The sequence below is a fragment of the Chelonia mydas genome, chromosome 5 (assembly GCF_015237465.2).
Source record: "Chelonia mydas isolate rCheMyd1 chromosome 5, rCheMyd1.pri.v2, whole genome shotgun sequence".
Classification (NCBI taxonomy): Eukaryota; Metazoa; Chordata; order Testudines; family Cheloniidae; genus Chelonia; species Chelonia mydas.
The window spans coordinates 76,022,465-76,034,276 of record NC_051245.2 but is presented as its reverse complement, the minus strand read 5'-3'; positions in this window follow the sequence as shown (position 1 = coordinate 76,034,276).

Here is an 11,812-nt window from a genome sequence, read left to right as displayed (position 1 = left end):
TATGTCTTCAGGCAGATGGGCTCCCATCATTCCTAAGTGACAGCTCTGTTTTGAAGTTGTCAGCCAATTGATGCTGGGGAGCAGCTCGCTCTATTCCTCTGTCTCTCCACTATATCCTTCTCTACCAGCTCCACTCCACTAGCATGTATGGTGGGGATGGGGGAAGGAGAGAAGTGGGATGGGAAGGAGAGCAGCTCTGTGTCCATAGATGATGGAGTCTTCTCCCTTAGGACCACTGTATGGGCATGGTTATGACTTAGGGCATGGAGTTGTAGCCACAATACACAACAGTGGTGTACGGGCATTAGGATTTAGTCCATTAATATTAGAGGTAGAACAAATATTAAATCTCCATTCCATTGGACTTGATGTGAGAATGTATAAACTGGATATCCTTCACATTACACAAATAGTTATTGTTTCTGAGAACATGTTAATTGATGGCCTAAAGCTATGAAAAATAACATTTCATTATAGTTCCCACAGAAATGGCTGGGGTTATTATTGTACAAAAGAGAAAGTCTGTGTAATCCAAAGCTAATGTAATATTTGGCTTCTGCAAGCTGATTTCCCTCGGCTATGTTCTATATTTTCCCAGTAATTTGGATTTAATTTTCCAGCGCTTTTAAGTATGACATCCATTTGCATGGCTTCAATAGTTGTTGTGAAAACAGTCATTAACAGCTGTTCTGTTTTATCCCTCACCTGAAAGCTGGAAGGACTCTTTCTGAATAGCCAGGATCCTAGACCACTGGGGAACCAAGGAGAACCTTGTTGGTGATAAAAATAATGAAGCCTGTGTTCATTCTTTCTTACAAGACCATCATAAGATGACAGAGACTGCTGCTTACTGTTACTGTTTAACAGCACACCAGATGCCTGGGAGCAAAGATGAAAAAACTGTGCAGTTATGATTTGCAGACATACACAACTCTCTTTTTACCTCATCTGCATTTACATTATGTGGTTTTAATCTGGCCAGTATAATACTGCCTATAAGCTTCTCCTATCTGTGAGAAATATGTTCATCGAATGAACCCATAAGATTTTTACAGCCACTGAAGATTGGAATATTACACTACCATTTCACTTGTGAAGCAGCTAGTCCTGGAACCCACAGGAGGAGAGGCAATTCTTGATTTAGTCCTGAGAGGACTGGTCTAAGAGGTGAATATAGCAGGACAGCCTGGTAATAGTGACAATAATATAATTTAAATTTAAGATCCCTTTGGCGGGGAAAGCACCACAACAAAAAGGCATCCTTTTAAAAAGTGGAAGTTAAATCCTAATGAGGAAAATAGAAAGGAGCATAAACTCTGGCAAATGAAAGGTAAAAATATAATAGGAAGGCCAAAAAAAGAATTTGAAGAATAGCTAGCCGAAGACTCAAAAAGTAATAGCAAAAAAATTTTTTTAAGTACATCAGAAGCAGGAAGCCTTGAGACGCTAAAGGAGCACTCAAGGATGATAAGGCCATTACAGCGAAACTAAACGAATTCTTTGCATCAGTCTTCATGGCTGAGTATGTGAGAGAGATTCCCAGACCTGTGCCATTCTTTTTAGGTGACAAATCTGAGGAACTGTCCCAGATTGAGGTGTCATTAGAGAAGGTTTTGGAACAAATTGATAAACTAAACAGTAATAAGTCACCAAGACCAGATGGTATTCACCCAAGAGTTCTGAAGGAACTCAAATGTGACATTGCAGAACTACTAACTGTAGTCTGTAACCTATCATTTAAATCAGCTTCTGTACCAAATAACTGGAGGATAGCTAATGTGGTGCCAATTTTTAAAAAGGGCTCCAAAGGTGACCCGGCAATTACAGGCTGGTAAGCCTGACTTCAGTATTGCGCAAACTGGTTGAAACTATAATAAAGAACAAAATTGTCAGACACATAGATGAATATCATTTGTTGGGGAAGAGTCAACATGATTTTTGTAAAGGGAAATCATGCCTCACCAATCTACTAGAATTCTTTGAGGGGGATCCAGTGGATATAGTTTACTTGGATTTTAAGAAAGCCTTTGACAAGGTCCCTCACCAAAGGCTCTTAAGCAAAGTAAGCTGTCATGGGATAAGAGGGAAGGTCCTCTCAAGGACTGGTAACTGGTTAAAAGATAGGAAACAAAGGGTAGGAATAAATGATCAGTTTTCAGAATGGAGAGAGGTTAATAGTGGTGTCCCCACGGTCGTGAGCCCAGTCCTATTCAATGTATTCATAAATGATCTGGAAAAAAGGGGTAAACAGTGAGGTGGCAAAATTTGCAGATGATACAAAATTGCTCAAGATAGTTCAGTCCCAGGCAGACTGCGAAGAACTACAAAAGGATCTCTCAAAACTGGGTGACTGGTCAACAAAATGGCAGATGAAATTCAATGTCGATAAATGCAAAGTAATGCATATTGGAAAATGTAATCCCAACTGTACATAAAAAATAATGGAGGTCTAAATTGGCTGTTACCACTCAAGAAAGAGATCCTGGAGTCATTGTGGATAGTTCTCTGAAAACGTCCACTCAATGTGCGGCTGCAGTCTAAAAAAGCAAACAGAGTGTTGGGAATCATTAAGAATGGGATAGATAAAAAGGCAGAAAATATCATATTGCCTCAATATAAATCCATGGTTTGCCCACATCTTGAATACTCTGTGCAAATGTGCTTGCCCCATCTCAAAAAAGATATATTGGAATTGGAAAAGGTTCAGAAAAGGGCAACAAAAATGAAATGACTACCATATGAGGAGAGATTATTAAGACTGGGACTTTTCAGCTTGGAAAAGAGACAACTAAGGGGGGGATATGATAGAGGTCTATGAAATCATGACTGGTGTGGAGAAAGGAAATAAGGAAGTGTTATTTACTCCTTCTCATAGCACAAGATCTAGGGGTCACCAAATGAAATTAATAGGCAGCAGATTTAAAACCAAAAAAAGAAAGTATTTTTTCACACAGTGCACAGTCAACTTGTGGAACTCCTTGCCAGAGGATGTAGTGAAGGCCAAGACTATAACAGGGTTCAAAAAAGAACTAGATAAGTTCATGGAGGATAGGTTCATCAATGGCTATTACCAGGTTGGGCAGGGATGGTGTTCCTAGCCTCTGTTTGCCAGAAGCTGCGAAGGGGTGACAGGGGATTGATCACTTGATGATTACCTGTTCTGTTCATTCCCTCTGGGGCACCTGGCATTGGCCACTGTCAGAAGACAGCATACTGGGCTAGATGGACCTTTGGTCTGACCCAGTATGGCCATTCTTATGTTCTTATGTGAGGACAGAGAGTTGGATTGCATTTTGCCTATCAGATTGTGTGAATTCAGCTCCTAGAAGCTGGTAAACCAAATGCAAACAGTACCAATAATCCAGCAAGATACACAGAGAATATACTCAAAAATCGTGAGGGCCTGAGCAGACATAATGAAGTAATATAGCTTTTTCCTGAGAAGGTGATGATCAGCACTGTAAGTCAGGGTTCAAGATATTTACTGGCAGAAAGAGAGAGAGAGGACTTTTTGAAAATTTTCATACCTAATATTTAAGAAACTTGATTAACAGAAATTCGACAGAGAAGGGGCACTTTCTTTAAACATTGGACCAGATCTCACATTCCCCCATCCTAGTTGCTTTGTGAAAAGCAGCCTAACCAGCTAACTGAGAATTTCTCTTGCTTTGTGGGAATTCCCTGGTGGTACAGGATGACTATAGCACTCCTATGCCACTCCCTCTTCTGGCTTCCAATGCAAGGTACATGGCCACACTACCGCAACCAACTGATCTCTGACTCCTATAATGGCCTATAGGGGGCCAGAGCTGGCACAGCTTAGATTAGACTCAAGGATGCTTTAAGTTAGACTTTGTGCCTGGTAGCACTAGGATTCTTGCTCTCTGTTTCTCTGTGTGTATAAGTTGGACCTTGTGCCTGGTAGCACTAGGAGAGAGAGAGAGGGAGAGAATCATAGAATCATAGAATACCAGGGTTGGAAGGGACCTCAGGAGGTCATCTAGTCCAACCCCCTGCTCAAAGCAGGACCAATCCCCAACTAAATCATCCCAGCCAGGGCTTTGTCAAGCCTGACCTTAAAAACTTCTACGGAAGGAGATTCCACCACCTCCCTAGGTAACACATTCCAGTGTTTCACCACCCTCCTTGTGAAAAAGTTTTTCCTAATATCCAACCTAAACCTCCCCCACTGCAACTTGAGACCATTACTCCTTATTCTGTCATCTGCTACCCCTGAGAACAGTCTAGATCCATCTTCTTTGGAACCCCCTTTCAGGTAGTTGAAAGCAGCTATCAAATCCCCCCTCATTCTTCTCTTCCGCAGACTAAAGAATCCCAGTTCCCTCAGCCTCTCCTCATAAGTCATGTGTTCCAGACCCCTAATCATTTTTGTTGCCCTCGGCTGGACGCTTTCCAATTTTTCCACACCCTTCTTGTAGTGTGGGGCCCAAAACTGGACACAAGACTCCAGATGAGGTCTCACCAATGTCGAATAGAGGGGAACGATCACGTCCCTCGATCTGCTGGCAATGCCCCTACTTATACATCCCAAAATGCCATTGGCCTTCTTGCCAACAAGGGCACACTGTTGACTCATATCCAGCTTCTCGTCCACTGTAACCCCTAGGTCCTTTTCTGCAGAACTGTTGCCTAGCCATTCGGTCCCTAGTCTGTAGCGGTGCATGGGATTCTTCCGTCCTAAGTGCAGGACTCTGCACTGTCCTTGTTGAACCTCATCAGATTTCTTTTGGCCCAATCCTCCAATTTGTCTAGGTCCCTCTGTATCTTATCCCTACCCTCCAGCGTATCTACCTCTCCTCCCAGTTTAGAATCATCTGCAAACTTGCTGCTAGTGTGCAGTCCATGCCATCCTCCAGATCATTTATGAAGATATTGAACAAAACCAGCCCGAGGATCGACCCTTGGGGCACTCCACTTGATACTGGCTGCCAACTAGACATGGAGCCATTGATCACTACCCGTTGAGCCCGACAATCTAGCCAACTTTCTATCCACCTTATAGTCCATTCATCCAGCCCATACTTCTTTAACTTGCTGGCAAGAATACTGTGGGAGACCGTGTCAAAAGCTTTGCTGAAGTCAAAGAACAACACGTCCACTGCTTTCCCCTTATCCACAGAGCCAGTTATCTCATCATAGAAGGCAATTAGATGAGTCAGGCATGACTTGCCCTTGGTGAATCCATGCTGACTGTTCCTGATCACTTTCCTCTCCTCTAAGTGCTTCAGAATTGATTCCTTGAGGACCTGCTCCATGATTTTTCCGGGGACTGAGGTGAGGTTGACTAGCCTGTAGTTCCCAGGATCCTCCTTCTTCCCGTTTTTAAAGATGGGCACTACATTAGCCTTTTTCCAGTTGTCCGGGACTTCCCCCGATTGCCATGAGTTTTCAAAGATAATGGCCAATGGCTCTGCAATCACATCTGCCAACTCCTTTAGCACTCTCAGATGCAACGCATCCGGCCCCATGGACTTGTGCTCGTCCAGCTTTTCTAAATAGTCCCGAACCACTTCTTTCTCCACAGAGGGTTGGTCATCTCCTCCCCATGCTGTGCTGCCCAGTGCAGTAGTCTGGGAGCTGACCTTGTTCGTGAAGACAGAGGCAAAAAAAGCATTGAGTACATTAGCTTTTTCCACATCCTCTGTCACTAGGTTGCCTCCCTCATTCAGTAAGGGGCCCACACTTTCCTTGACTTTCTTCTTGTTGTTAACATACCTGAAGAAACCCTTCTTGTTACTCTTAACATCTCTTGCAACTCCAGGTGTGATTTGGCCTTCCTGATTTCACTCCTGCATGCCTGAGCAATATTTTTATACTCCTCCCTGGTCATTTGTCCATTCTTCCACTTCTTGTAAGCTTCTTTTTTGTGTTTAAGATCAGCAAGGATTTCACTATTAAGCCAAGCTGGCCGCCTGCCATCTTTACTATTCTTTCTACACATCGGGATGGTTTGTCCCTGTAACGTCAATAAGGATTCTTTAAAATACAGCCAGCTCTCCTGGACTCCTTTCCCCCTCATGTTATTCTCTCAGGGGATCCTGCCAATCAGTTCCCTGAGGTTGTCAAAGTCTGCTTTTCTGAAGTTCAGGGTCCATATTCTGCTGCTCTCCTTTCTTCCCTGTGTCAGGATCCTGAACTCAACCATCTCATGGTCACTGCCTCCCAGGTTCCCATCCACTTTTGCTTCCCCTACTAATTCTTCCCGGTTTGTGGGCAGCAGGTCAAGAAGAGCTCTGCCCCTAGTTGGTTCCTCCAGCACTTGCACCAGGAAATTGTCCCCTACACTTTCCAAAAACTTCCTGGATTGTTTGTGCACCGCTGTATTGCTTTCCCAGCAGGTATCAGGGTGATCGAAGTCTCCCATCAGAACCAGGGCCTGCGATCTAGTAACTTCCGTGAGTTGCCGGAAAAAAGCCTCATCCACCTCATCCCCCTGGTCCGGTGGTCTATAGCAGACTCCCACCACGACATCATCCTTGTTGCTCACACTTCTAAACTTAATCCAGAGACTCTCAGGTTTTTCTGCAGTTTCATACTTGAGCTCTGAGCAGTCATACTGCTCCCTTACGTACAATGCAACTCCCCCACCTTTTCTGCCCTGCCTGTCCTTCCTGAACAGTTTATATCCATCCATGACAGTACTCCAGTCGTGAGTTATCCCACCAAGTCTTTGTTATTCCAATCACATCATAATTCCTTGACTGTGCCAGGACTTCCAGTTCTCCCGGCTTGTTTCCCAAGCTTCTTGCATTTATGTATAGGCACTTGAGATAACTCGCTGATTGTCCCTCTTTCTCAGTGTGAGGCAGGAGCCCTCCCCTCTTGTGCGCTCCTGCTCGTGCTTCCTCCCAGTATTCCACTTCCCCACTTACCTCAGGGCTTTGGTCTCCTTCCCCCGGTGAACCTAGTTTAAAACCCTCCTCACTAGGTTAGCCAGCCTGCTCGCAAAGATGCTCTTCCCTCTCTTTGTTAGGTGGAGCCCGTCTCTGCCTAGCACTCCTCCTTCTTGGAATACCATCCCATGGTCAAAGAATCCAAAGCCTTCTCTCCTACACCACCTGCGTAGCTATTCGTTGACTTCCACAATTCGACGGCCTCTACCCAGGCCTTTTCCTTCTACGGGGAGGATGGACGAGAAGACGACTTGCGCCTCAAACTCCTTTATCCTTCTTCCCAGAGTCACGTAGTTTGCAGTGATCCGCTCAAGGTCATTCTTGGCAGTGTCATTGGTGCCCACGTGGAGAAGCAGGAAGGGGTAGTGATCCGAGGGCTTGATGAGTCTCGGCAGTCTCTCCATCACATCGTGAATCCTAGCTCCTAGAGAGAGAGAGAGAGAGAGAGAGAGAGAGAGAGTGTGTGAGTGTGTGTGAAAGAGAGAAGGTGCCTTAAAGGCCCCCTCTCTGCAAAACTGCACTGGGTTCAGAAGGGCTAATTCCAAGGCTCCAGCCTATTTTTATAGGTAGAAGAATTTTAGGTTAAAGGGAACTGGTTAAAGCAAGTGACTTTGAATCAGGATTGTAAGGGCTGCCACTGATACACTACACTCTCTGTGTCTCAGTTTATCCATCTGGGAAAATGGGGATACCTATCTGACAGGAGTGCTATGAGGCAACCCTAATTAATTTATGTTTGTTTGCAAGGGCTTTGAGAGCCTAAGGTGAAAGCTCCTATGGGTATTAAGAATTATGCAATTTTTTCAGGTAAACACAAATTAAAATATATATATTGCCTAGGGTCCAGCACGTACATTCTAGAAGAATGGAACTTTTCATTCTCCTGCATCTATAACCTGAACTGTGATTTAGAAGAAGGAAGCAAATATATGGTTATTTATATGGCACTTGGCATGAAAATAGCACATTTATCTTTTCATTAAATGGTCAATTCTTAACAATTGACCACATCCTGTTATCTGTATATGTTCCAGTAACAGACTTACTCCAGTTGCCTAAAGGAAAATGAAGGCCTTGGGACTATAGCACTTCTCATATGCTGCAAGGAGAGGGAAGAGGAATATGGGTGGGGTGAAAGAGTGGATGTATCTCTTCTGAGCTGGCTAGTTCCTTTTTAAGAGGCTATTCAAGGTCCTATATCCTCAAAAACAAAAACAAACAATACAACCAACCCCCACCTCCAACCCCCAAACAAAACCAAAATCCAATTGCTTAACTCTAGAAAAGGGAGAGCAGAATTGCTCTCTGTACATTTAGGATGATCTATAACAGTGTTTCTCAACCTTTTTGGTAACAGGGACTGACTTGCCGCCTTCCTAATCTGCGTCAGGGAGATCTCAGGAACTGGTGCCGGTCTACGGACCAGTCGTTGAGAAACACTGCTCTATAAGACATGAAGTGGCTTAACAAGGTTTGTGTCTTGTACAGGTTTGTATACTATAGGAAACAATGTTGCACTCACAATGTTGACTGCCAGGAAAACCAGGCTACTGGCTGTAATAAAGAGAACTAGAAGAAAACTATGTAATGCCTGACATCTGATAATGAAAAATTGAAGACAGCTTGTAAAAACAGCCCATATAGAATCATATAGAAATTTGAAGATCCATCCCAGCTGCCCTTGTGAGACACTCAGGTTTAATCTTCTTGCTCTCCAGGCCATCCAGTGCTAGGATTATTGCCTCATGCTCTGCAAGGGACTTCTCCAGTTAATGTGTGAGGAGCCTGGAGGGTCTTCAAATGGTCTCCCATCTTGTGCTGCACAATCAAAAGAAAGCTCACCAAGACAGGGCACTGAGATGCATCTAGAGAAGAAAAAAATATACACATAGAGATATCATCTGGTCAGCTTTCACAATGCTGGCAGCTAACAGGTCAGTGTAAACACCTGCACTGTATCTGAGCGTTTCACTTGTCTAGAGGAATTTCCCCTAATTAGTCTTTATAAAAAACATGAGTACAAAAAGAAAAAAAGCAGTTATTGGCCAGAGATTGGATAAGAATTTGAGCCCCTTGACCCAGCTGTGTCTTGTAAAGAAATGTCTGTGACATGGACAAGTGAAATAAATTGCAAGGTCGTTGCACCTTGCTTGTATCAGACTGCCTTTCATAGTCCATAAATGATGTTTGATTACAGTAAGAAGTTAGCATTTAGGGAGTATATTTTGGCAGGGTTCCCCCCTGCCCCATCTTAACACTGGTACTGTGGCTTTGTGCCATGGTATCCTCCTACCTGTCAAAAGCTTCATTTTGGATGCACTGCCTTCTACTGAGAGTGGAATAAAGCTGGCCTTGTGCATCCATGTCTGGAATGTATCTTATAATGGTCAAGTCATCAAGTAACTGGGAGAAGAGGCCATGCCATCATTTTCTCCCTGGTTTGATATCTCCTTCGTATGATATCAATAGGAGTTCCCTCCATGGGTGAGAAAAGGAGAGAAATTGACTTTGGGAATTAACAACCTATTTTTTTTCTTCTGTTTACATAGGCTCCAGCAGCTCCGTCACCTCCTGCATCTCTGTTTTCCCCCCCTTAAAATGACACTCACTGTCAAGGTTTTTTTTTTTTTTTTTTTTTACTATTTAAAGTTTTTTTCTGCTTCTTTTTTTTACTTGTCTCTTGGAAGCTCAACATTTGAATGTGTTTCTTTTATGAGTAGCATAAACAGAGGAAGACAAATGGTGTGTTTGCCTGCCTGTTACTCTGCCCCCTTGTTAAAAATGACTGATGTTTGTTTATTTCCTATTCTGCATCCTGAACAAACATCAAATCCCACATTTTGAAAGAAGAATGCAGAAGAGGAAGGTGGATTCATCATCATGCATGGTGCATTTAGGTGTGCATGTGTGTGCCTTCACTGCAGATTATGACCATAGTTTTATTTTTATGCTCACACTAAACACTGGTGCAATATCTTAATTCTTTCTTTGAAAGAATTCTTTGGTACTTATTGTTGCATTAGAATATAATTAGCATTCTTTGATTGTAACTGGTAAAATTACTGTCTGTTGCAATGTAATCTCCTCAGAACTAGAGTGACACTTACGCGCTTTTCAAAAGCACCATGTGTGCACTTAATGGCACTCAGTAAATAATAATAATTTTCATTAAATGCCTAACAGGGAGGGGCCCATACATAATCTGATAATGTGGCCACTTCACTTAGCACATGAGTCTCCTTCTTTTTGCATGTGCTACACAACTGTGCCCCAGAATCTAAGCTGTCATTTGAAAAAAAGAAAAATGGCCCAGATTCTTCTCTCTAGTATGGCCATTTTGCACCATATTCCAGAGCAAAGGCATCCCTAAAGGCAGCCTAACCAGCCCCGGGAAGATTATCCCAATGTAAGGGACCACCTTGTGGTGAACTTAGATATTCCTGTGCTACTCCTCATGCCAGCTGCTGGTATAGGGATGTGACAGGTGGGGAAGGGAGTGTGATAGTGGCAGTGCAAGCCCTAAGCAAGAATATTCCCCTGCCAACACATAATAAAAAGTGAATAGGGAACCTCCTTGAGCTGCTCGCGGCCCTAAGCAATTGCCTATTCTGCTTATACCTAGCACCGGCTCTGGAGTCTGGCCAGAACTTCCTTATGCCCCACTGATCCTCAGCTGCTGACTGGTCCTTTAGGTCTGTTAGCAGCTGACATTGTTTAGAGCAGCAGCAGGGGACTGCACTGTCATCTACTTGGCTCAGGATGGGAAAGTGCAAAGACCACCTTTGCAGCCTCTTTCCTGAGCTGTGCAGTGTGCTCTTCAGCCATAGCCAAGGATCTGGGCCTAAATTTGTAGCCCTTAAAATTTCAGAGATAATCTTCAAAATGTAAACAGAATGTCACAGATGCAGAGATGTCTTCCTAAGTATGTAGACAACTTAAAACAATTGCTCTTCCAAGATGTGTAAACAACGCTCACTCATCTCAGTGACTTGCATAGCAACATCTATAGTCAATGTTGCCTAGAGGAGAAGAGGCTAGATAGCACAGGGGAGCTGAGGAGAAATGTGATATAGCTACTGTGCCTTAACTGCGTATACTAATGTGTTTAGATAAAACAATCCCTGGCCTCTATTTAATGGGAATCCACCTGACAAACCTCTTAGTTAGCAGTTGGGCACTCCACTGGGCAGCCCTCTGATTGTTCAGTTTTTTGACATCCTCAGGAACCTTCAAATAAGTGGGTTTCTAATGCTGGAGCCTAAAACCACAACAACGGTTAGGTAGCTACTGTAGGGTTGCTAACTTTTTAATTGCACAAAACCAAACACCCTAGCCCCCCCACTTCTCTGAGGCCCCACTCCCTACTCACTACATTCCCCCTCCCTGAGTGGCTCACTCTCCCCCACCCTTACTCAGTTTCACTGGGCTGGGGTATGGGGGTGAAGTGTGGCAGTGGGTGAGGGCTCTTACTGGGGGTTAGAGGCCAGAAATGAGGGGTTCAGGGTGCGGGAGGGGGCTCTGGGCTGGGGCAAGGATTTGGGGTGCAGGACGGGGGTGAGGGCTCTGGCTGGTGGTGTGGGCTCTGGGATGGGGCTGGGGATGAGGGATTTAGGGTGCAGGAGGGTGCTTCAGGCTGGGGGGGTTGGGCCGAGGGATTTGGAGTGTGGGAGGGGGCTGTGGATTGAGGCAGGGGGTTGGGGTGCAGGAGCGGGTACGGGCTCTGGGGTGGGGAGGAGGGGCTTGGGGTGCAGGAGGGGGCTCTGGGTTTGGAGGGAGGGGCTCAGGGCTGGGGCCGGTGGTTGGGGCTTGGGTTTACCTCGGGCGGCTCCCAGTCAGCAGTGCAGCGGGGCTAAGATGGGCTCTCTGCCTGTCTTGGCACCATGCTGCGCCCTTGCCTA